Source organism: Amblyomma mixtum, chromosome 2, assembly GCF_055824585.1.
Source record: "Amblyomma mixtum isolate Tamu chromosome 2, ASM5582458v1, whole genome shotgun sequence".
In the NCBI taxonomy this organism is placed as follows: domain Eukaryota; kingdom Metazoa; phylum Arthropoda; class Arachnida; order Ixodida; family Ixodidae; genus Amblyomma; species Amblyomma mixtum.
The window spans coordinates 175,695,788-175,722,972 of NC_143013.1; the positions used below are offsets into that span (position 1 = coordinate 175,695,788).

The following is a 27,185-nucleotide window of genomic DNA, read 5'->3' on the forward strand; positions in this document are numbered from 1 at the left end:
GGCGCGCCGGTTTAAAGAGGAGCGCACCCTCGCCTAGGCAGATTACGCTTCGGCATAAGGAAATTTTTAAAGAGTGGACACTCGGCGAAATCTGGCCCCAGGAACTGCATAAAGGCCGACCCGCATGGAGCGAACAGACGCTGCGAATTTCATGCGGCGCGGCGGGACGCCGACGCGCGTTCGCCGTGCTGCACCACATACGGCGAAAAACAGGCGACCGCCGCCAGACAGCAGCTGTCTTGATACTGTAAACAAACCGACTCTCCTCGTAAGCCTAGAAGTGGGAGAACTCTCACTCTAAATAAAAAAATAAACCAAATTTATCGCTTATACGTTCTCTTTTAGGCAAGCTGAGACGAAGCGAAAGACCGGTGCTCTATTTACGGCCAGTAAACGCACTGAAAAAGGCAGCAACAACGAGAATTCAGTCCGAAGCGAGGGGTCCGGCTTCGAAGGGCGCCGCCATGTTTGTCGCCGCGCGGCGGAAATCGGCCGGAGCTAGATGCTAGAGCAGAGCGCCCTCATTGGTCCGCGCTGAGCTCGCATTCGCCGCTTCCGGTGAGCGGCTGACCGCCGGGCGAACGTTTCTAGCAATGCTTGGTCGGCGGCGAACGGCCGCCGGCGGCCAAGCGGCCGCCGCCGGGCGGCCGTTCGCAGGTTTTTCGCGAGAAAATCGCTCCATGTGGGTCGGGCTTAAGGGGTTAGTTCGTGACCCGTCGTGACCGTCGTGGCGCCGCCAGCGTTAGCGCGCACGTGCATGCTCGCGCGGGCCACCGGCAACTGAGCAGAACGCCAGTCCAGAATGCCTTTCTCTATGGCTTCGCCATGAATCCGAGCGAAGCTGGGCCATCTCGGAACGTTACCCAGCAACGTCGCCAGCAAGGGAAATCTGGCCACCAAGCAAATATCGCCTGCTTTTGCTTTGTACAACTAGATTTACATAAGATAACCCTTCAGAATTTTCTTTTTAGTTTACCATCCACGTGCGATCCTGCTAACATGTGTGGTTGCGCTATTCGTCCGCCTGTCTTCATTCGCAGGAAAAAAGGTCTGCCGGAGCTCACTTTCGTGTACACATTGCTTGGGCTAAGACAATTCGGTATTTGAGCCACCCTGAGATTACCTGTGTACGTCCATTCTGATGTGCAGGGACCAGGGACCTTGGTGGTAACTGTCGGCGCGACGGTCGACTCTTCGTCTGTGCGAGAAGCGAAGACAGTGCACCAGTTTTGACATGTTGGCACCGTACCGCGCCAACAAAACAGAAAAGGTAAGGCACACCTAATGTTCACACCATCATCTGTCTTAACTTGAAGAGGGGCGGCGGGCTCCGCTCTCAAGTTAACATCTAAAACTGTTTTGCCTTTGGTACTTAACTCGGTAAAGGAGATTTCGAGCCAGAGCAAAATGCGGAGCTTCTTTTTAACTTGAAATCAGCTTTTGCGAGTTAAAAAACCTTAACAGTTAACTTGAGAGGAAGTGCCCTCTGAAGTTAATGTTTTGTCGGTTGCCAGTCGCGAAGGGGGAGGGGGGCGCAATGCAGCAGCCGCGCAGCGCCCGCGCAGGAGAGAAACGAGTTAGTACATTCAGCTCAGCTTCATAGAGTGCGCTTTTCGTGCACAGGGCGTTTACTTACGTTTCCTGTCGAGAAAAGGACTAACATGGTCGCGATAGAGGTCGAACCCTCCGCGTGCATTAACAATCGCGAGATATAGAGTTGGCATAAGATTATGACGTAACTTGAGCCTGTTGTAATTCTGGTAGCTCATCCTGGCCATGGACTGATGCGGCGAGTTGCTGACCCCATAGCTGTAAAAGTACAATGTATGTACCAGAGAAAGAACAGCAAAACTCAAGTTATGTAGCAGCATTAAAACAATGAGTTCAGCAACACATGTACGACGTATCTCTTGGTGAAATTACATTTTTTTTCTGTCCTAGAAGACGTATTGCTTTCGTGCTCAGTGCGGTAGAGCTGCACATGTGTGCACTGCTGCCACTGACGAATACCCACCAGGAGCTGTGTCAAAGCCGCTGGTTTCTTGGAGTATGATTGTCAGACTTGAATTGTTCTGAAAAAATAGAACAGTGTCGAACAATTTATCACTTGAATGAAATAACGCCCCTGGAAGTTGCAGAAGGATACGTGCGGCAATGTATGTGAGGGACGTAGTGCTCCACTCTGATTTTTAACATGCGCAGATTCGCGCACCGCAGAGGTGTGTTTGCATTTCGCCTTATCTAAATGCGCCCTCCACGGCGGAGATTCGATTCGCTTTGTGGGACCTTTTGTGTTTTGGTATGCCATAGTATGGCACGGCACATTATGTAACGTTATGGTGGCGTCTGGCATCCGAAATAGACATAGGGGTATGAGAGACACCGTAATGGATGGGACCGTATTATTTTCGACCACCTGGAAAAGCGCACTCAAAATGCGCAGAATAGCATTCTATATTTGGAGTATATAACAGCTAGAATATTAACCAGGCAGCATCAGTGGTGCAGGCTGCCAGTGGAACGTTGAATCATAAGCCAGCGTTCAGTGGGGAAACAAAAAATAAATACAACGTATTAGCCCTGCTTACTGGTTGGCTACGCAAACATCGCCCTATAAAGGCGCCAAGCGATAAACATATTGAATTTGGCAGGGCTGTAGTACCTACAAGGGTGTGCGAATTGTGCATGCTGGGCGAACGATGACCATGCTTCAGCCAGCCGTAATAAAAAAAAAGGAAACAACATGTGAACACTATAGGCTCAACAGGTTGCCCAATTCCTATAAATGGACAGAAGATTGAAGTTAGCAGCTGCCGGAATACCAACCAGGATATGTCAATGAAAGGTGTCCAAAGAGCGGTTATCAAGGTTTAGGCTGTTCTGCAAATAGAATGGGGCATGTCATTTTAGAAATAACCCGAATGGAAAAAGAAAACATTTTCCATGCGCATGAAGTAACACCACTGGGAAGTTAGCTACCGAAACACACGAGGGAGTGCAGGCAGTGTGAACGGCCAGCGTCTCTGGAAGAAAATCGCTGATAGCAAACTTATTTCATGAAAAATAGCCCTTTTAAATAGGTGAATGGCGCAAAATCCACTGAAACCGCCCAGCAACACAAAAGTTCGAGGTTTTCCGAATACCTACCCACTGTCAGTGATGTAAGTTGATGAAGCTTTGAGCTAGCGTTGCTATACTTTTAAGGAAAAAAAAATTACCGACGATTACGTTACTTCCTAATGCGAAATTTGAGCGCAGCAAATAAGCTGTTTCACCTTTTCGATAGATTGAGGCAAAGAAATCGAGCAACACATGTATGCGCTATCACAGAATTTTTTTTTTTTTCACACGTATTCCTTTAACAAAGACTCCACTAACAGTTCTTGACAGTCATGAAGGAAGCTTTGTGGTCGGAGAAATAGACTGATATATGTTCGACTTGGTACACCAATGCTTGATTCTCAAAGACGAGATCTACACAAGTGCCTCGCGAGGTTGTCACAGCCGTGGGACGCGTTACGAGCGAGAGGAACGGGATGTTCTCCCGCATAAGTATTAGGAAATTGCTGTTCGTCTTTATGTCAACATTAAAGTCCCCCACTACTAACATCGGTGTGGATCGATGGACGGTTAATGCGAGTTGCAGGAAGTGCACGACGTCTTTCGTGAGTGCGGTAGGGGCGAAGTAGGCAGCTACTACCAGCAAGCCGTTGGGCAACTTTGCGGCGCACAGTTCGCCAACTTCATGTGACGTGCCAAACATTTCGACTGGTATTGCAGAGAGACCTGTGCGCAAGTAGATAGCGACTCCCGCCGCTCTGTTGTGGTCTCTGCGAGCACCACAGCAGTATAGGAAATGTATGATTTCGAGAGGCTCTTCGGGATCCATCCAGGTTTCAGCAAAGCAAAGTACAGAGGAATGGCGCAGAATGTGATCGTGGTGTACGTCCTTGGCATGTGCGGCAAGGGAGCGTACGTTAAGAATGTGGTTGTGAATGATGAATCAAGTGCTGCCAGCGAATGACGCGTCCATTGGCTGTCTGCGTGTGTTACTGATGTGTGGTTAACATGTTAAGCTTCGCCTGTAAGAGTGGAACGCGACAGCGTCTTGCAACGCTGCCAGGGAGTCCACAGAACGCCATCGCCAATTCGGCTCTACGCCTTGCTGGACGGTAAATTTATTTTTTGAGGAAAGGAAATGTATCTCTCTCGCATATCTGGGTGGACACCTGCACCTCGCCGTAAGGGAAAGGGGGAAGATGAGAGTGAACGAAGACGCCGTATTAGCTAGACGCGCCTTTGTTCATTCCAAACCATTCAGCTGGCATTACGGAGTGGCTAGCGTGCTCGTATCGCACTCCGGAGACCCTGGTTCGATTCCCCAACTCGACCAATTTCGTTCTCGGTTTTATTGATTTATGCGGTCTAACTTGAAAGGTTAATTAGGCTATTTCATATTTATATTATTGTATTTCTATCCATCGTGTTCTGTCATTAACCTGTCAATTGTTGGAACTGTCTAGGATGTTCGACACAACGTATATGAAACGAGCAACGTCTTACTGAGTGGGGAAGTGCGTGGTGGTGGAGGGAACGCGTCTTCGTACTTATCTGTTTTTTTCAGCAACGTCTCCTACCGCGGACGCTGTTGTCGCTGCGGCGCGCGTCTTTCTTTTCTTTTCTTCTGACCTCTTCATTCTCCTCTATATTAATTAGGCTAATTGATTAATTAAGCAATTAACTAAACTCAGTCCAACTTAGTTGCAGCATCACTATACGATCCCTTTGATTGGTTGCATGGTTACTAGCCAAAGTACAATTGGCCCCATTTGAAATTCGCGCACTGTGACGTCACGAGCATTTCGACCAATTGAAAAGCATGACATTGGGGGCGGAGCTGGTTACGAGGCCGACGCCGACGCCGACGCCGACGCGAAACCCAGGAACGGACGCCAAAGAGCTGCGCTCTAAAACGAATTGGTTTCCGTAAAGAAATGATCCCTTTCTCGTGATAACAGTGCCCAAATAGCTATCTAAGGGCGCACAGGGTAACAGACAAGCCGAAAATTGCGAAATTTGTGAGGAAAGGAAATTGCGTGTTACTTGTCAAACGTCTCGCTGGACTACCGAACCGCACCATAAAGGAAGGGGGAAGGTTGGAGTGAACGAACAAAGACGTGCCATAGTCAGACAAGTTTGCAGTTGCGGGAATTCGTACCAGGCTGGCCGCGTTTCGATGAAGGCTAAAGGCAAAACGCGCCCGTGTGCTTAGCGATGTCAGTGCATGTTATGAGATCTCCAGCTGGTTGCAGTTGTTCAGGAGCCGTGCACTACGAATATCCATATCCTGTAATTGTACATAGTGTAAACTGTCGCCCAAAACCTATCCTTTTTATCGCTCCCCCCCTTTCTTTCTCTTTCTCTGTGTTTTTATTCCCGCTAGACGCAGTTCAGGTGCTTCAAGTTTCGGTGGCAGATGCCGCTGCTAGCAACATCTTTTCCTTCTATTTTTATATCGTATGATTGTAATGAGGTTTGGTTGGTTCATGGGGTAACCTCCTAAAGTGACTCAGGCTATGATAGACGCCGTACTGAAGGGCTCCGGAAATTTCAACCACCTGGGATTCTTTAACACGCGGAGACCCTGCTGTTTAAAGAATGCAATTTTTATTATTGAAGTCAATTCTGAAATATTCAGGCTTATGTATTTTTTCATGCTGATTCCAAAGATATAAATTGGTTTTCTGTAAAACAAGTGCGCGCTTGCATAATGTTATCATGATACATTTTGGCGAGAAATGAAGGCAATTCGCTGCAAGGAACTTGCAAAAATGTTTCAATAGGTTTTAGGCGCAAAAAACCGACGCGACACATAGGAAGGTAACAGGACGAAGCGCCTTCAGTTGGCGCTTCGTCCTGTTACCTTCTTATGTGTCTCGTCGGTTTTTTGCGCCTAAAACCTATTCAAATATGAACCAAAACCAACTAGCTCAGCAGCAAGTGCTCTTAGAATTTGCAAAAATGTACTCCATTGGTTCGTGTTAACAACAAGGAGTGCACTAGCGGTAAAATTTGCATTCTGGTCGTCATAGAACTTAAGCTAGAGGTTTTTTAAGCTACCACTCCAGAAACAGGAACACGAACCTCCCGTTTCTGAACTGACCCTTTAACTCAACAGCCGTGACATCAAGAATGATGATTTTAACCGTTTTGCACTACTTAATGTCAAGACAAACCAAAGGCTCGCATTTCAACCATTTGGTTACAAGATAATTGACTGCTTTATCCTAAAGACTTGAATAATATATCGCAAAAGTGCGGAATGATGTCCTCTACGTGAAATTAAACGACATTTAGAATGAGCACAAAAACATACACCGGTAGTCAGCAAAAACATGCAACGGCAGTCAGCGGCCGGGGCAATCTCGTGACAGCTGCCACTTTGCGCAGGCGGACCACAGCATTGCCGAGGAAAGTGCGATCGCGTTAGCTTGCTGTGGAACGGACGCGAAGTGTATCATCAGTGCGAGCAAAACTGCCATACAAAATTTTATCAAGGGAACGATCTCGCCCTTAGCGGCCAGAATCCTAGGCTAGAGAAAGCTAGATAAGAGAATTCAAATAATTTGGACTCCGGCGCTTGAAGGCGTCCCCGGAAACGAGATGCTCCACAAACTGGCTCGAGATCTCTACTGCCGACGCGCGGCTGGGCACCTTGATACCAGAGGGAGCGGAGAGTGCATGCTAAATTATGGGGAGATCACGCAGCATTATATATCGGAGCGTAGACTGGTACCCCGCCAAACCCAAAATAAGACAACAGACAAGCAGCCGCGTGAAGCGACTGCAAACTTATACTTATCCGCACCCGGTTATGGCGAACCACATGTTCCCTGAGGCCAAGAGTGATAATGTAATCTTTGTGGCCCGAGAGGGACCCTATACCACATAATGTCAGAACGACCGTACTCACCCGGGGAGATGCGCAATATGGATAGTAGAGACACCTGGGAGACCCTGCTGCGTAGCTCGGACCCTGAGCTCCAGATCGTGCTCGTCTAACTCCAAAAGGCTCCTGGGACCTAAGACCTAGCAGTCTGCATCTGAGGCGACGGCACCCGCCCCCTGACCTGCGTGTTGGGGGGAGGGAAGATCGTATTATTCGTGGACATTAAAGTTTATTCCATCCATCCATCTCACTTCCGTAGGCACGGTTTTGCGCCGCGCGTTTTCTATCATTCCTCCTCTCTACAGTTCTCACATGGCAGGGATTGCCACTCAGTTCGGGTGTGACGTCATCATTCCCTCTCACGTCATCTCGGACGCCGGCGGCCGGGTTCGATTCCCACCTAGACCGAAATTTTAATATCTTTTTCGAATGTCTCATGACGTTATATGACCGATGACATCAAAGGGACGAATTTCCGGGCACACATTTAGCGAGTCATTCGGCATGAGCTTAGCCATCTAATGTTTCCACATTAATAACAAAACGCTACTAAGGTATCCACGGTCCGAGGGTCGTAGTGATGTGCCTTTTCATTGCGTCAGTTTTGCGGCTTTACTTCCCTTTCGAATGAATAAATGAATGAATGAATTCATTCATTGATTCATTCCATTGCTTCAGTTATGCGCATTTCCTTTGCTTTCGATGCTCTCGCTCTTCATCGATTTTGAGGCTTGTGCGACTGTGTCCTGTCCCAGGGGCCAGATATGCACCTTTCCTATTGCTTTATTTGTTGGCAGCGTGGCTTCGGCTTTTGTTATGAAGGTCATTTCTTCTTCTTCTTGAGGTTCTTGATGATTATGAGTTAGAAAAGGGAAACGCGGCGCGTTCAACTGTCTCCTCTGAGAGGGAATCACCGCCATGCGCCGTGTTTAGTAGTGTGGTAGAATAAAGGTCATTTAAAGGTCAAACTTGGCCACAGCGAAGCTGGCTTTATCTGGCGTAATGAGCTCGCTTTAAAATTGGAGCATGCTTAAGCTCCGTCTTTAAGAGTGGGACGCGACAGCGTGTTGCAGGGTTGCCAAGGAGTCCACACATGGCCCGTTCGGCGCGACGCCTTGGCCAAAGGAAAGGAAACGACGCCTGTCTCTCATATCTCGGTGGACACCCGAACTGCACCTAAGGGAAGGAAAATGAAATGCAAATTGGTTTTAATGAAAGGAAACGACGCCTGTCTCCCATATCTCGAACACCTGAACCCAGCCGTAAGGGTCTTAAGGAAAATAAAATTAAAATTGGTTTTAAGAAAAAAAATGCCTGTCTAATATCACGGTGTACACCTGAAAGGAATGGACACCACAGTACATGTCTCTAAAGAACCCTTCTAAGACATCACCGTATTCACTAGACGCGCCTTTGTTCACTTAAAACCATCGAGCTCGTTTCGCGGAGGCAGGGTTCGCCTCCGCGGATAATGAGTCCGCCTCCGCGAACGCCGGGCCCGCCCTTGGAGCAGCATACACAACCACAGAGCTTAGAAAGCAAATTAGAGAGCTTTATGAGTATGATGCAAAATCAAATGACGCAACTGCAAACGCAGATGCAAAACCAAATGAAACACATACAGCAGAAAGTAGCGCTGCAAGATCAGAACTTCCGAACATACGTCAAAAGCCAAAACACACAAAAAACCACAAATGACGCCAGAGACAGGCTTTTTAATGAAAGAAGATTCGGAGCAGAAAACCAAAGTGGAAGAAGTAGTGACGCAGTATGGCAGGACAGAACCAACTAGACATATGGCAGTGGAACTGCAGGGGATACCGGCGCAAGCAGGGACTCCTCCAGCAGTTCATTAACACTAGACACGCAACACCAGACATCAGCATGTTACAGGAGACTAACGTAACACCCACCCTGAGGGGCTATACATGCCAGGAAAGCGGACGCACCGCCACCCTCATCAGCAACAAGCTATTCACCATACCACACAAGGAGATTGAGAGCACACAGATATAACATGTATTAACAGAGATTATACCCAAAAAGAAACACAAGGGCAAAAGCACTTTCATAGTTAACCTTTACAGCCCCCCCCCCCCCCCCCCCCCCCCCCTGACAAAGGGATGGCGATTTTAGCAAGCTTTTTTCGGAGGCGAATAAGCTAGCCAAGACGAACACCTTAATAATCGCGGGTGACTTTAAAGCAAGGAGCTCGAGCTGGGGATACCAAAAAACTGAGAAAAAGGGGCAGCAGATATGCGTAGCGGCGGAAAACATAGACTGCGACCTCCTAACGGATGAAAACCAACCAACTAGGCGAGGCAACAGTGTGAGTCCAGATACTTGCCCTGACCTCACCTTTATTAAGGGAGCAAAGCAGGCCGAGTGGGAAAATCTGCTGGAAGACCTAGGCAGTGACCACTACAGTCTAAGAACGGCAATCGAAGCAGACAACGTAAAGAAGAAGATCGGAACGGCCCACCTTACCAACTGGGACGCCTCCCGCAAGCACAGCGAACGGCTAAAAGGGGAAATCACTTCCATAGAGGACTGGAGCCAACAGCTGAAACAAATACAAGAACTCTATACAAAGGAAATAGATAGAACAGAACAAGCACCGGAGGTGGACAGGCGGCTACTCGGGCTATGGGAGGCAAGACGCGGGCTCACCAAACGCTGGCAAAAACAAAAGCTAAACAGAAAACTCAAAAAGAAGATTGCGGAAATCCTGATGAAGGCAGAGGAGTATGCGACGCAACTGGCCAGGCAGGGATGGCAGCAGTTCAGCAGCTCACTGAACGGCACGCTCAGCACGGCCAAGACGTGGCGCATACTCAAGGCCCTCATGGACCCAACCAAGACAAAAGCAGAAAGTGGCAAGGCAATTCAGAAATTGGCCTACCAGTACGAAGGATCGGACGAAGAACTGCTAGAAGCAGTCCGCATCAAATGTTACGGCAAGGACAACCCCCAGGGCTACAACGTGGAGTACCAAGGAGCAGACAATCCCTAAATGGACAGGCCGATCACAAGAAAGGAAGTCCAGGCGGCGATAAGCTCGACAACAAGAAATACAGCAGCCGGCGCAGACAAGATCAAGAACGGCCTGATCTGCAACCTCAGCGACGAGGCGATCGACCAGCTCACGGCGTACCTCAACACGCTGTGGGCAGAGGGAGTGGTGCGAAGGAGTGGAAGCAGGATGTCGTGGTTATGATACCCAAACCAGGCAAGAAGCTTCAGATTGAGAACCTGAGACCCATTTCCCTCACGTCGTGCCTTAGCAAAATGTACGAGAGAATCGTCACCAGGCGAATTCAACAATACCTGGAAGACGAAGAACAGTACCCGCGCAGCATGTTCGGCTTCCGGGCGAACCTGTCGACGCAAGACGTCCTGCTGCAGATCAAGGAAGAGATCATAGACACGGCACCTAGAACTGGCGAAAACATTATCATGGCCCTGGACATCAAAGGGGCCTTCGACAATGTTAGCCACGAGGCCATTATGGAAGGCCTAAACAACGCCAACTGCGGAAGAAGAACCCACGACTACGTAAGATCCTTCCTGTCAGAACGCACAGCGGCTGTGGGATTGGGAGACCTGCGAAGCGACACCTTTACCAGCCCACATAAGGGCACGCCGCAAGGATCCGCAATCTCACCAGTGCTTTTCAACATTGCAATGATCGGACTGGCCAGAAGACTCAGCAAGATCGATGGCATCCAGCACGCGATGTACGCCGACGACATTACGGTCTGGGTGAATCGAGGCTCGCTAGGACAAAAGGAAGAGAGACTGCAAGAAGCAGCAACGTGTGTAGAAGAGTACGTGAGGGAAAGGGGCCTAGCCTGCTCCACGGAAAAGTCGGAACTTCTTAGGGTAGGGTCCAACCCTACCAAGGAGGAACTGACAGTAAAGTTATAAGGCCAAAATATACCAGAAAGGGTTATGATACGCACCCTGGGCATGTGGATCCAATGAAGCAGGAGATGTACCTACACAATTAGCCTACTCAAGAAGTCAACAGAACAAATAAGCCGCATGATAAAGAGGGTATCACAGAACAGAAGCGGGATGAAAGAAAGCGACACGATCAAGCTCGTCAGAAGCCTGATAGTCAGCAGAGTCACGTACTCGTTGCCATACCACCGCATGACCAAGAAAGACAAAGAACAGACGGAGGCGCTGCTAAGAATGGCGTACAAGACGACACTCCACCTGCCAAGAAACACATCAAATGAAAAGCTGCTACAAATGGGCCTAAACAACACATTCGAAGAACTAACGGAAGCCCAGCTAAGTGCGCAAATAGCCAGGCTCCAGCAGACAGCCACCGGCCGCAAGCTCCTAAAGAGATTAGGGCACAATGTAGAAGGGATCGTAGATAGAACAGCTAGCATTCCAGACGAGGTCCGCCAGACACTGGACATCAGCCCTCTGCCGAGAAACATGGATCCCAACCTCCATGCCGCTAGAAGGCAGGCCAGGGCAGACTATGTGATGCGGAACCTAGCCACAATGGAAAACACAGTATACACAGACGCGGCCCTCTATCCATGGGACCACAGGACCAGAAAGTTCCGAGTCGCGGCAGCAGTGGTAGATTTAATGGGGAACCAATTAGCAGCGCGACATTAAGAAACTGTACGGTAACGGAGGGGGAGGAAGCTGCCGTAGCTCTAGCGGCGGCCGAAGGTTACCGTAGGAACAAGTCTTTGATAATCCTAACAGACTCCAAAGCAGCATGCAGGAACTACATACAGGGCAAAATAAGCAAGGAAGCGCTGAGCATCCTCCTCGAAGCAAAGCTTCCAAATAAGACCTTAAGACACAGGATTTTCTGGATACCGGCACACACCGGGATAGAGGGTAACTCGAGGGTACACAGCCTAGTTCGCGAGATCACGAGCCGAGCAGGGCAGTCCGAAACCCTGGAGGACCCCATGACGCTGGAACCAACGTATGCAGAAATATTAAACTACCACAGAGGGCGGAGATTCAAATACCCACCACCCCACACATCATTAACACAGCACGAGGCGGTCTGCTGGCGGAGACTGCAAGCAGGGACTTTCCACAATTTATACATACTACATAAGATGTTCCCTACACAATACAGGGACACATGTCCGTGGTGCGGAGCAACCCCCCCGCTATATCACATCACATGGGAATGCGAACGTAACAGAGCATTTCACAAACTAAATGACCCGTATGCGGAACAATGGGAGGGCCTGGTGACCAGCAGCGAGCTCACGGCCCAAAGGGCACTGGTGCAGCACGCCTGCGAAGCAGCAAGACTCAGCGGTGCCCTGGAATAAGGGCGCCGACCTTGTGAAGAGGCCGAAGACATGAAGACATCGGCCCACCGCTAAAACCTGACTTTTGGAGCAATAAATGTTTTTCACTCACTCACTCACTCACTCGCGGAGTCGTTAGCTTGCTCATTACGCACTCCGGAAGCCCTGGTTAGATTCATTTTTGAAACAGCGCAACAAAGACGGGACGTGGAAACTGAGAGGTAACGACAAACAGGCGCTGTATAACAACTGGGTTTATTGAAAAAAACACGCCCTTTCCGAAGGGGAGATTGGGTATCTGGCGTCCCATATGGCATGAGTTGACTTTAGTGGCGATTAATGTTTTTTAACTCTGTCTATATATTTGCGTGTTTTTTTCAATAAACCCAGTTGTTAGTCAGCGCCTCTTTGCCTTTACCCCTCAGTTTCCACGTCCCGTCTTTGTTGCGCTGTTTAAAAAATGAATACGTACCAACTTGCCCAAATTTGTGCTTTACTCAACCAGGTTCGATTCCTGAACTCGACCAGATTCCTACTGTTTTATTTATTAATGCTTCTAGGATTTTTTGCTCACGGCTTTTTTTTTCTTTATTGCATTTTCACAACGGGTACAAAGAAGCAAAACATGTCAGCAACACTTGCACTGACACGGTAGGTTAAAATTTTTTCAGTTCAACCAAGTCATCCAACACATTTAACCAAGTTAGCTGATCAGGCAGTGCCTGACGCACTTCCCTCAGACGTATGACACCTTCAATGAAATGCTCGCGTGGAGATCTCACAACTACTTCTGCATTGTTGAATTGTGTCCTTGTTTCCCATAAACTATGGAGGCCAAGGAGCATAATAGTGTCATAAGGGATGTCCTGTTTTCCTACCGGTAAGAACCTGATGCCATGCGGGTGTAGCGGTAAATCTTTCCTTAAGGTTCTTTGAAGGGCATCCCAGAAGAAAAACGCATCCAAACAATCTAAAAACACGTGATCTATTGTTTCAGGTTTTTCACATAGAAAACAATCTGTTGACCAAGGGACAAAGAGTCCTTTATCATGCATCCATGTTTTGACCGACAGTGTTCCGGTGTGAAGCTTGAAGAAGAAAGTTTTCAAAGATGGGTAAACTGGCATTCTTTTAACCCTTTTGAGCACATCTGCTCCTGGGCCTCCGCAGTTTGACAATCGGTGAATGGGTACAGGGAGCATTGATTCAATTAAATCTTTCTCGGCCAACACCATCCATGACAACACCGGCTTTTCTGCGACACGGGACCCTTAACGCTGTCGCTGTAAAACTGGGCCAGCTGGGGATCTAATGTGCACTGGCAACGCACAGCACCCCACGGACACTTTTTGCGATTCGCTTCCACCGAAACGCGGCCACCGCGGTCGGGTTCCATCTTGGGTACTCCGGCTGAGTAGACGAGTGCAATAACTATTGAGCCACCGCGGCGGCTGGACACGAAGGATCGTGACGCAATTTGTGTATAACCTGTTCTACCTGTCGAAGGATGCGAGCCTCGTGCACAAAAAGATAGCATGAGGGTCGGGGTAGAGTTTAGTAAAAAGGTGGAGAGCGTTGTAACACTCGGTAGTAGCGTAAAGAGACAACCTCTGCTCGCTCTCCGATGGCCTTGTCGAGAAGATCAACGCTGCCCGGATAACAGTTCCGCGGGGAATCTGGTTCCAAATGCGCCCACACAGAAGGATAACAAACACAAAGACACGCCCCCCCCCCCCCCCCCCCCCCCCCAATCTAAGCTTAAGCAAAAACACGCGGACAACGGATTGGAAAAACACCGAGCAAGACTTAGGAAGCGACCACTACATCATAGGATTTACACTAGGGAAAGGCATCAAATCCAAACGAAATAAACAACCCAACTTACAGAATTGCGCAAATTCAGACAGGTCAGAGAGAACAAATTTGTCGCCAACATTGCCGACATACAGGATGGTCCGAGAAATTAACGAAACACGTGAGCATCGAATCCACCGCCCTAAAAGACGAAGATGCGCCTCCGAACATAGACAAGAAAATTTTAAGCATGTCGAACAAAATAGAGGACCTAGACAAGAGGCTCAAAGCCCAGCATTGGAGCCGGAATATTAGAAGGGAACTAGCCAGGCACAGCAAGGAAATAGAAATATATGCGGTGAAACTGGAATATATGCGGTGAAACTGGAGCCTGGAATATGTTCAGACACCGGTTGATCTCATTTCTTGACATCACTCATCACTTCAGGGTGGAGAGGCGCACATATCCTCCTCCCCACAAATCGCTAACAAAACCACAGGAAACAATCTGCTAAGAGACGAAATCTGCTGAGGGACCAGGTGGGATTAAGAACGCGATACTAAGAAACCTCGCCGCCGCATCAGTCTCGGCATTAAGAGAATATATGAACAAGTAGTTGATACTGAAGCGCGTAGACGACGACGAAGACCAAGAGCGTGGGAGACGACAACGAAGTTCGGACTGTGTTCTCGGTGCCGCTCGCAGCTGTTCTTTTCTATTTGTAAATACTTGTAAATATATTCTTTCCCGCAACATATTTGGTGGAGGTGCGGCTTTCCCCTACGTCTACCGACGACGGAGCTCCGCAGCGGCCGCCAGTTGCCTTCACTCATCATGACCCAAGACGCCTCCCAGCAAACCTCAGCCCCGGCCATGACATCACTCGTTCTTTCTCCCCCTCGTGACCCTGGGACATTTTCTGGTACCGACAACACTGACGTCGACGACTGGATCAACATGTACGAGCGAGTGAGTACCTACAACCGCTGGGATCCGACACTTATGCTCGCAAATGTAATATTCTATCTAAAAGACACCGCCCGGGTTTGGTATGAGACCCACGAAGACCATCTAACCAGCTGGGACGTGTGCAAAGAGAAACTCCGCGAATTGTTTGGACGGCCGCTCGGCCGAACACTTGCCGCTAAGAAGGACCTCGCCTCCCGCGCTCAAACATCTACGGAGTCCTATGTGTCGTACATTCAAGATGTGCTGGCCCTCTGTCACAAAGTTGACGCCAACATGCCCGAGTCTGACAAAGTCGGCCACGTGTTGAAGGGAATCGCCGACGATGCCTTCAACTTGCTCGTATACAAGAGCTGCACTACAGTCGACGGAATTATTAAGGAATGTCGACGCTTCGAGGAAGCCAAAAGCAGGCGTATTAGCCAGCCGTACACACGCCTCCCCAACACGGCTGCGACTTCTTCATGTGAAGACCTGCGACACCGGGAAACTCAAGCGCCCCCAGAAAATGTGACCCGCATCATCCGACGCGAGCTCGAAGCTATGTCCCCTGCCCCCCTGCATCTACATGATGGCGACAACCGCTTGCCTACCATTTCTCTGGTACAAGCTGTCGTCCGCCAAGAGCTTGCCAACCTTGGTTTCCAGACCGTCAGCCCTGTACGGTCTTCACCACCACCCGAAATCACTGCGGTTGCTCCTGGACGACCTTCGTACTTCACTCCACGTCGCCGATACCCTAACGACTGGCCGACAACCGACGACAGGCCCATTTGTTTCCATTGCCACCGCATTGGCCACATCTCCCGCCACTGTCGAAATTATTGGTCCCGTCGCAGCACATACCGTCCTCTCAGCTCCCACCGCAACGACGAACAGCCCAGCCACTACACGCCCCCTCCAGCCCAGCACAGTGCTACAGTCGACGGCCAGATTCCCCGCTCCAGCCGCTCCCCGTCCCCCCTGCGTCGACAGTCTCGTTCGCCCCAACGCCGTCGCTCCTCTCCTGGCCCCTACGGACGCTCGCAAGCGGAAAACTAGACGCTGCAGTGTCTGGAGGTGATGCTGCAGTACAGCCCCAGTCCCAAAATCCTCGATTAGCCCTTCGCGCACACCATAATTTGCTCGCCATTCATGTCGATGAAGTGCCTGTGAGAGCCCTGATCGATACAGGTGCGCACGTATCCGTCATGAGTTCAGCCCTACGACGCCGCCTCCGAAAAATACTGACCCCTGCACCCAAAGCCGTTCTCCGCGTGGCCGACGGCGGAACGCCTCATGTTGTTGGACTATGCACAGCCCGTGTGACCATATCCGGCCGCCATACATCCGTTCTGTTCTCTGTTCTGGACCAGTGCCCTCATGAAGTCATTCTTGGCCACGACTTCCTGTCTGAGCATTCAGCCCTCATTGACAGCGCCACTAATGTTGTTCAGCTTTACCTTCCTCTTTCTGCTGAGTCGCCGTCCCCAGTTATACACCGTCTTTGTGCTGTCGACTTTGTCCGTCTACCGCCTCAAGCCGCAACTTACATTTCTTTCTCATCTGTTCCCCCTGTACCTGATGGTCACTACGTAGTCACTCCGGAACTTGACGTCGCCCTGACGCGCAGCATTGCGCTTCCACAAACTGTATTTACAATGTCGGCCAACCGAGCGTACCTTCCGGTCCTTAACTTTGGTTCATCCATCCAACCGCTCCCGCAAGGCATCTCACTCGCTACGCTGTGCCCTGCTGCCGAATGTGTGATATCAGTGGTGGACAGCTGCTTACTCAGCAATGCCGGTTGCCTGCGGCCCCATCAACAGCGAACCCAACGGACGACTACGCCGACATGATCGCTTCTGACCTACCGCCGATGCAAGCTCGCGATCTTAGGTGCCTCTTATCATCTTTCCGCGACATCTTCGACTTTGATAGCCGTGTTTTGGCTCGGACCTCTGTGGTGACGCATCACATAAACACCAGTGATTCCGCTCCTCTCCGCAGACGTCCGTACCGAGTGTCCAGCGCCGAACGCACCGTCATAAATCAAGAGGTGGACAAGATGCTCGCAAAGGACATCATCGAGCCCTCGTCAAGTCCTTGGGCTTCACCAGTCGTCCTGGTGAAAAAGAAGGACGGCAGCTGGCGCTTCTGCGTTGATTATCGGCACCTCAACCGCATCACAAAAAAGACGTATATTCCCTCCCAAGGCAAATTGCCGTTGATGAAAAGGACCGCGAGAAGACCGCCTTTGTGACGCCTGATGGCTTATACCAGTTTAAAGTCATGCCGTTCGGCCTCTGTAACGCCCCGGCTACCTTCGAACGAATGATGGACTCCCTTCTTCATGGGTTTAAATGGTCCACCTGCCTCTGTTACCTAGACGATGTTGTGGTTTTCTCGCCTACTTTTGCCACGCACCTCGAGCGCCTCTCCAATATTCTGACATTGCTTCGTAACGCCGGACTTCAGCTGAACTCATCGAAATGCAAGTTCGGTCGTCGCCAACTCACTATTCTCGGACACCTCGTTGACGCTTCTGGTGTACGCCCAGATCCCATCAAAATTCAAGCTGTGAAGGACTTTCCTCTTCCAAGGTCGTCGAAAGATGTGCGCAGCTTTGTCGGCTTGTGCTCGTATTTTCGCCGTTTTATCAAAGATTTCGCCGGCATCGCTCGTCCCCTCACCGATCTTCTGAAGAACGACACCCCCTTTACCTGGGGCCCTGCTCAAGAGAACTCATTTTCATCCCTCGTCCATTTGCTGACCACTCCGCCCATCTTAGCACGTTTTGACCCGTCGTCTCCCACAGAGGTTCGCACCGACGCCTCCGGATATGGCATCGGCGCCGTCCTAGCCCAACGTCAACAAGGTCAAGATCGAGTAATCGCTTATGCCAGCCGCCTACTTTCAGCCGCAGAGCAAAATTACACCATTACTGAGCGCGAGTGTCTTGCCCTTGTCTGGGCAGTAGCTAAATTCAGACCCTACCTGTTCGGCCGTTCATTCGCTGTTGTCACTGATCACCACGCTCTCTGTTGGCTGTCTTCACTAAAAGATCCCACCGGTCGCCTTGGTCGCTGGGCATTGCGCCTACAAGAATACTCCTACTCCGTCGTGTACAAGTCAGGGCGCCATCACCAGGACGCTGACTGTTTATCCCGATACCCTGTGGAACCACCTGACCCAGAGGACGCTGAGACCCTGCCCTGCCTCTTAGCTATCTCTGATCTTGCCGATATTGCCAACGAACAGCGCCACGACTCATCTTTACGACCTATTTTTGATGGCATCCGTTCTGCAAACCGATCTGCGTCTCTGAACCTTTATGTGCTCCAGAACGGCATTTTGTATCGTCGAAACCTACGCTCCGATAGCCCTGTTCGTGATACCCCAACGTCTACGCTCTTCTATCCTTGAAGAACTGCACGATCTGCCGACAGCCGGTCACCTTGGCGTGTCCCGCACGTACGCTCGGGTGCGGCATCGCTTATTTTGGCCTGGTCTCTATCGTTCCGTCAAGCGTTACGTGGCCGCTTGCGACCTGTGTCAACGTCGAAAAAGGCCCTCCACTTTGCCTGCCGGTCTTCTGCAACCAATCGACATACCTCCGGAACCTTTTCACCGTGTTGGCCTCGACCTTCTTGGCCCTTTTCCGACGTCCCTCTCCGGCAACAAGTGGATCGCTGTCGCAACTGATTATACGACTCGGTACGCCATCACGCGTGCTTTGCCGTCCAGCTGCGCTACCGATGTCGCCGATTTTCTTCTGCAAGACGTCATCCTACACCACGGCGCCCCTCGTCAACTGCTCACCGACCGCGGTCGTTATTTCCTATCCAGAGTAGTTCACGACATTCTTCGTTCGTGTGACACGCAACACCAGCTCGCGACAGCTTACCACCCGCAAACCAATGGGCTTACGGAAAGGTTCAACCGCACGCTCACCGACATGTTAGCGATGTACGTATCTCCAGACCACCGAGATTGGGACGCAGCCTTGCCTTATGTGACATTTGCATATAACTCTTCCCTTCATGACAGAACAGGCTATTCTCCTTTCTACCTTTTATTTGGTAGGCATCCCACCTTTCCTTTGGACACACTCATGCCGCCTTCTTCAGCCCCCACCACTGCTTACGCTCGGGACGCCATCTCCCAGGCCACGCTGGCGCGCCAAATAGCACGTAGTAGGCTCCAAGCCTCTCAATTTTCCCAAAAGTCAGCCTACGACCGCCGTCACCAGGCCGTCGAATTTACCCCAGGATCACTCGTCCTTCTCTGGACGCCCCCTCGCCGCGTCGGTCTCTCCGAGATGCTCCTTTCGCACTACCGTGGCCCTTACCGTGTCGTGCGCCGTGTTACCGACGTGAACTATAAAATTACTCCCCTTGAAACCTCGCCATCGTCCTCTGGCGCCACCAGCGACATCGTCCACGTCTGTCGCCTTAAACCTTATCACGACGCTCATACGTCGCCGCCCTAATGCCGAGACGGCGTTTCAGCAGCCGGGGGTCCTGAAGCGCGTAGACGACGACGAAGACCAAGAGCGTGGGAGACGACAACGAAGTTCGGACTGTGTTCTCGGTGCCGCTCGCAGCTGTTCTTTTCTATTTGTAAATACTTGTGAATATATTCTTTCCCGCAACAATACTAGTAGCCTCCCGCAGACGTGGAAAAAGGCGCACGTGGTTCTCATCCCCAAACCAGGCAAACCGCCCAAGGCAGAAAACTTCAGACCCATCTCATGCGGGGGTAAACTTATGGAGCACGTAGTGCAGATGAGAATAACTAAATACATAGAGAAAGAAGACCTTTGTCCGCACGAGATATTCTGTTTCAGACCGGGCATCAGCACACAAGACGTCATGCTTAGACTCAAACAAGACATCATTGACCATAAAGCAAGAGACAGAAAGGCCATCCTAGGCATAAACCTAACCAAAGCGTTTGATAACATAAGACACGACGCAATACTCGATTGACTACAAGACATCGCAGTAGGCGAGAAAACATTGCATCAAAGGTTTCCCCTCAGAGAAATAGCCATGAAATTCCATGACATCTAATCCCCCACGACCGCCGCCGCGGTGGTTCAGTGGTTATGGTGCTCAGCTGCTGACCCGAAAGACGCGGGTTCGATCCCGGCCGCGGCGGTTGAATTTATTTAATTCTAGAGGCCCGTGTACTGTGCGATGTCAGTGCACGTTAAAGAACCCCAGGTGGTCGGAGCCCTCCACTACGGCGTCTGTCATAGCCTTAGTCGCTTTGGGACGTTAAACCCCATAAAACCAAAACCAAATCGAATCCCCCACGACCAAACTAGGGAGGAACGGCAACCCTCAAGGCTCCGTCGTATTCCCGTTTCTGTTTAACTTTGCAATGAGAGCACTCACCCCATTATAAATAGAATTCAAGACTTCATTCATTCATTCATTCATTCATTCATTCATTCATTCATTCATTCATTCATTCACATTCATTCATTCATTCATTCATTCATTCATTCGCCAGCTCGTTGCTCTCAATGCCGCGAGCACTCACCCCATTATAAATAGAATTCAAGACTTCATTCATTCATTCATTCATTCATTCGTTCATTCATTCATTCATTCATTCATTCATCCATTCGCCAGCTCGTTGCTCTCAATGGCGAGTGCCCAGGGATTCATCGGAAGACAGGGCAAGCTGCAGCAACTCAATTGTGGCCTCGAGTTTTGTACAGATGTGGAGAGAGTGTTCGCACTCCCTTCATCTCTTACCTCAAGGCGTGGTTGAGGTATTCAACTCGGAGTTAAAGCGCCTTATCATTCTTGGTAACCGGCTAATTCACAGGCGGCTAAAAAATTGACTGCGGTTTATCTCTGGTTAAACCTGGAGCGACGCGATACCTACAGCTGGCCGAGTAGAACTCACCGAGTCTTATTGCAAACTCAGTCTTTGGCCGCTGCGTTTCGCTGGGCGTTCCCTTTTCATCTTTGTCCCTCGTCACCGCGACATGGTTTCATTCCAACGGCGGTCTCCGGCTTCCTTCAGCCCAGCCGACTCGCCCATCTCTAGCCGCGACTTGTTGTTGTTGCGGCTGAGAGAAGGATGAAAGGTAAGTGGACGGGCCTGCCGACTGGCTGGATCCTAACCACCACCGCTGCCACGTGCAGATAGAGGAGAGTTAGAAAATTTGGGGGGGGCTTAGCTTTGGTTAAGCCTGGTAGGTTGAGAAAGCAGGTGTTTTATACTGCATATGCAGCGCCTCTAGTGGGAACAGTGCGGCGCGCCGCGCCAAGCGGCCGCCGTTACCCAACGAGCCGAGTTGGTAACCCGGCTCTCGCTCCTCGTATGACGTCACGCTATAACGACCCCAGCGCCTCTAGCGGGAGGAACGCGGCGCGCCGTGCCAAGCGGCCGCCGTTACCCGACGAGCCGAGTTAGTAGCCCGTCTCTCGTTCCTGGTATGACCTCAAGCTGTGACGTCAATAAGCATTATATGACGTCAGGGGTCATTCTAAAGGTCAAACGTGCCAAGTTGCCACCGCTACGCGAAAGGCCGTTTATGGGAGTATTACTGCTTTCGCAATAAACGGAAAAGAGAAAAGACTGAAAGAACAGACGCGCGTCACAACAACCGCGTCCGCCGAAGAATAGACGCTGCCTGAAACAGATACCCCTAGCCCCCCCCCCCCCCTTAGCCGGGGCTGCAGGTGGTGTTGTTGCGACTGAGAGAAGGATGAAAAGGAAATTACACGGGCGCAGTAACTGGCTCGAGCGGAGCCACCACCGCTGCCACGTGCAGATGGAGGAGAGTTAAAAGATCAGAGGAAAGAGAAAAAGAAGAGAAAAGACGCGCGTCGCAGCAACAACCGCGTCCACCGAAGTGGACGCTGGCTGAAAAAACATAAGCGGCCGAAGCCGCGCTCGCTCCACCTCCACGGGCTGCACCGCCAAACGCCTCTTTTCTACAACCGCCTCGCCGCCTCTCCGCTCTATTGCGCATGCGCAGCTGGCGGAGCGCCGGCACCAACCCGGCCGCCGCAGCCACACTAAACGCACGAAGAGCTAGAAACGGCGAGGCCCCATCCAAGCTGCGGCGGTTGCCATGAGAATGGCTATGCACTCAGCCCTGAAACGGCTGAGGCGCAACCACCATGACGGCTTGAAACCTGGCGTAGCGATGTATCCCTACAATAAACGCTTTTGTCTTCTAGTTTCCTGACAAAAAAAAATTTTTCTCGCTTGTAAGCTGGTTGTAAACACCAATACCATGATTCTTTAAACCAACTAGCCTGCATGTCTACCCTTGTAAACCAATACCATGCCGTGATGGAAGGGTTTATCGGAGGGAAAGAGGTGGTTAGTTCTTACCTTCGTCTAAATTCGCACGCATCTTTAGCGTTGCTGCGGCGACAGGGGCGTGAAGAAGGTAAGATCGCGCTAGGGGTACCAGACGCACTTTTGCTCTGAGTTTTACTGCGTTAGCAGTACTACTGTAGGTTTCGCCTCGGTGCGTAGCCCCGGTCAGTAGGGTTGAATGAATTTGAACAGCGTTGCTTCTATCGTGCTCCGCCAGATGGCGGCGCCGAGCAGTTTGCTCCGTGTACGAAAGATGGCGCTACTAGGAGGTTCGCCGCTTCTGGCCTTAGTGCGCAGTGGCACGCAGTGCATCGATGACATTCGAATGATCTCGGTTAAGCAGTTCGCCTACTTTCTAGTCGGACCACATAAATAACACCGAGTAGGAAAGTGGTCGAGTTGGGGAATCGAACCAGGGTGTCCGGAGTGCGAGACAAGAACGCTTACCACTCCGCCGTGCCAGCTCGATGGTTTTGAATCAACAAAGGCGCCTCTAGTGAATACGGTGTCTTAATTCACTCCCATCTTCCGCCCTTCCTGTGGGGGTGGTGGCGAAAAACATTTATTGTCTATTAATGTTTTTACAGAAAGGTGATTCGGGTAGGGCTCTATTGGCCCTTTCCCTTCACAATGCTAGGTGGTGCCCCTATTCCGCGGCCCCATTGGCAAGCAACGCCGCCCGCGTCCGTAGAACCAAGGCCTTTTCGGTCTTTAGGTCGTGACAGCCGAGCAGAGCCGCCTCACAGTGCTCTCTGGTGGGGTTGGAGTTGGGCGGGGGGGGGATAGATGGGTTTGATTGACACGCCCAAACCACATATGGAAGGTGTCAGCCATCTTCCCACAGAACTGACACGCGCCATCAAAGGATGTATTGAAATGTTTAAGCACCGCCGAGCACAGTACAGTGTTAGTGAAAAATTTGATGAGGAGGCGCTCGTCAGCGCGATCCAGACCCTTAGAAGGGGCCGGGTTGCGCCGGCGCTCCTCTTTGTAGTAATCGGTGATCTGTTTGAATGTAAGGGCGAGATTGTCTGATTGGGAGTAGCCTTCCAAGAACAGGGAGATAGCCCGGGGAGATAGCGCGCGCGCGGCCTGATCGGACTGTTCGTTTCCCTGGAGTCCCTGGTGACCGGGGCTCCAAATGAGGTTGCGTGGAGTTGCATCTTCGCATCGGCAGCTATATTGCAGTATGCGCCAGGCAAGCGGGGGAGCCCAGCCCAGATTATAGTTCCGACAGGCCCCTCGCGAGTCGGTGATGAAGTGTTTTGACTTGTAATTACTGAAAGCCAGAGCAATGGCAATCTCCTCCGCGTGTGTTGCGCTATAGGCTTTGAAAGGCAGGCCGTTAACTGTGGTTGTGTTGTGCACAACTGCGGCCCTGTACCACCGCCCGTGGTGTGGGGCGGCAATGTCCACGTAATACACGCGTTCTTGGTTGCCATAGTATCGCGCCAACGCTTCCGCGCGCGTCTGGCGACGACAGCTGTGGCCTTCTCTGGACACGTTGCGCGGAAGCGCTCGGACCCGGAGGGCGCGTCTCCAGGGTTCTGGCACTCTCTCCCTTTCCTCAATGTGGTAGTCGTGTTTGATGTGTAGTCGGTCCAAGAGGCGGCGACCCGACGTGGTCTGTGCAAGACTCCTGTATTGGTTGACTAAGTGGGCTAGTCGAAGTTCCCAGAATGTGTTCACCACACCCAAGGCCAGAAGTCTCTGGTTGGACGTGGCGACCGGGAGATCGAGAGCCCGCTTGATGACTTTCCGTTGGATGACCTCCAGTTGGTCGTCATCGTGCTTGCGCAGGTGCAAGTAGGGGGTTGAGTAGAGGATCCTATTCGTTACGAAAGCATGGACAAGCCGCAGTGCATCCTTGCCTCGTAATCCGCCACGCTTGTTGGAGACCCGGCGGACCATGCGGCCCACCTGGTCTCCCACCGCGCGAAATTTGGCCAGGGTGGTGTCGACCCTCAGTTGGTAGTGTATGAAGAGGCCAAGGACACGGATCTCCTTGGCCTCCTAGATAGGACCCGAGTGGCGACTGAGGCGAAGCGGAGTTGTGTCCCGAGGGGAGGGACGTAAGTGCACAAATTCTGATTTAGCTGGGGCGCACTGGAGTCCGCAGTAGGCCCTGTAGTCGTCGACTAGGGTAGCCGCTGCTGGCAGGCAGGATTCCATGTGGCCCCGGTTACCTTGCGTGGCCCAGATTGTAACGTCATCTGCATAAAGAGCGTGATGTATCCCGGTAAAAGAAGACAATTTGGAGAGAAAACGAAGCATTGCCAAATTGAAGAGGAGAGAAGACAGGACCGCACCTTGAGGTGTTCCCCTCGTGCCTATGGTGTATAGCCCGTGTTCCGCATCTTGTATGCGTATATTGGCTTGGCGGTCTGTAAGAAATTGTATTATATAATAGAATATTTTGTGGCCACAGTTGATTTTGTTGAGGTGGTCCATGATTACTTCGTGTTGGACGTTGTCGAATGCGCCTTTAAGATCGAAGACCAGGACCACCTTGCCTTTCTGGGGACATTCGACAGGATCTAAGATGTCGCGGTGGAGCTGCATAAGTATACCCCGTGCTGGCTTGTGAGGGCGAAAACCGAACATGGCGTCCGGGAAAATGCGCTGCGTTTCGAGATACTCGGAGAGTCTGTCGCGCACCATCGTCTCCACCAACCTCCTGACTCAAGACGTGAGGGAGATGGGGCGAAGGTTCTCCAAATCAATAGGTTTGCCGGCCTTCGGGATGAAGTTCACGAGAGCCGATTTCCAATCGAGAGAGATAGAAGTTTCTCCGTCCCAAATGCTATTCATGTATTTGAGGAGCGCGGCGTAGGCTACATCGGGTCGGTTGGCCAAGAGCTTGACCAAAGCCTTGTCGCGCCCAGGTGCAGTGCCCAGCTTCATCTTGCTTAAGGCCGCCCGGAGGTCGTGGAGCTGGAACAGGGTGTCCGGGGTGTCCAGCTCAGTCTGATTTTCGCCTGCATACGAGTATGCCGCCTGCCGGGGGTCCTTAGTGGCGCAGAGGTATCGATCCCTGAGCGCGTGCGCTAGCTATGTTGTCGTTCCTGTAAAGTTGTGGAAGACCCTATGGAACTGGCGTTGGGTTTCCGTGCGTGTTTGTATTGAATCGATGAGAGCGCGGAACAGGCGCCACGCGTTCCGGCCAGACATCTGGCGCGCAGACGCGTTGCACCGGTCCAGCCAGTTAGTGTCGGCTAGCTGAGTAGCATATTCCACTGCCTGTTGTGAGGTCGAGGATGTGTTTCTTTAGGCGTTTCTTATATTTTGTTTCTTCCATTGTTTGGTGAGGCTGCGGCGGGCCTCCCAAAAGTGGAGCAAGTGGTTGTCCACGTCCGTTTGTGTTTCTTTGAGCTTTATCTGCTGGTTGTGTTGTGTGAGTGTAGACGTGAGCGATTTGGACCAGGCATCGTATCCCGACTGGAGGGGGTCTATCATTTGTAGAGAGGTGCGGAAAGTCGTCCAGTCCGGGACACGAACTTGTGTTAGAGGGCGTTTATCAGGGGACGCATGTAAATGGTTGTGTTGATTATACAGCGATCACTACCCAGAGTGTCCTCTGTATTCAGCCAGTTGCCATGGCGTATGTTGCGTGTAAATGTGAGATACGGGCTAGCATCACGTTGAATCTAATTGCCGACACGTGTTGGGTTTGCGGGGTGAGTGTCTACGGTGAGTCCAAGTGTAGAAAAAAATTCCGCAAGCTTCCTCTCACGCCTGTCTTCCCGGGGGTACCCCCATAGCCAGTCAGGGCGTTCAGGGCGCCTACTCGCCGGCGATCAGGAGGGGATCCCTTCCCGCCACCTGCATTGCTTGGGTAAAAATTTCATTGAACGCGACGTTCTTAAGTTTCCGTGGGCAATAAATATTTAGAATGTGTATAGGTGGGTCAGACCGCTTTAGAAGCAGCACTAACACCATCGTGTATGAGAAAGGCGGTGTTGTGGGGAGCGTGACCTCCTGCGCAGTAAACTGCCTGTGAACAAGTGCACATGTCTGCGGGTTCTGTTGAAATGTAGTGTAGTTTGTGAGTTTGGCACCGGCGCCGGGTTCCTGAAGGGCAACCACGGCGATGACGAACTCAAGGGTCTCAAGATAGAGGTGGAGATGAGCGCGCTTCTTGCGGTTCTTGAGACCTCGGCAGTTTCACTGCGTTAGTGTAAGCGGCTGAGTTGTTCTTGCTCGCGACATAGGGTTGGGGGCCATGGTCGGAGGCGGAGGGTGGGGTTACGTTGTTAAGGCTCCCCCGTCCACTAGTGCCCGCCGCAGACGTGCCTGAGTTTTCCGAGAACTCAAACTCAACGGGAATAACTCTGTTGAGTTTTCTTGAGTTTTGAGGGGCGATTAACGCCTCTTATGGGCCCTACGCGTTTAAGGACGAGCGAGTTGTCTTTTATTCATTTTTGAATAATGTGAGTTACAGCTTGTGTCACCTGTGCGATGACACTTTCCATCTGACGCGTGACGGTATCGTGGCCAATTTTGGGGATGTCAGCCAATTGTGTTTCAATCGCGGTCATCCGAGTCTCCAGGGCCGCGGCGCGACTCTCCACAGGAGTATAGGAATCTCGCTGTCATGTTTTCTTCCTCATCGCTTGACGCGGGCGGAGTAGGGAATTGGTTGGTTGGTTGGTTTATGGGGTTTAACGTCCCAAAGCGACTGAGGCTATGAGAGACGCCGTAGTGGAGGGCTCCGGAAATTTCGACCACCTGGGGTTCTTTAACGTGCACTGACATCGCACAGTACACGGGCCTCTAGAATTTCTTCTCCAAAGAAATTCAACCGCCGCGGCCGGGATCGAACCCGCGTCTTTCGGTTCAG

General features: G+C 51.1%; 1 long non-coding RNA gene across 1 annotated transcript; it reads right to left on the reverse strand.

The window, feature by feature from the left end:
• Nucleotides 1-1,123: 1,123 nt before the first annotated feature.
• LOC149361711 (uncharacterized) lies at nt 1,124-7,039 on the reverse strand. Its single transcript, XR_016288437.1, has 3 exons — nt 6,974-7,039; nt 2,015-2,072; nt 1,124-1,198 (listed from the first exon to the last, which is right to left on the reverse strand). It is a non-coding gene; the product is annotated as an uncharacterized LOC149361711 (long non-coding RNA).
• Between the last annotated feature and the right edge of the window lie 20,146 nt (nt 7,040-27,185).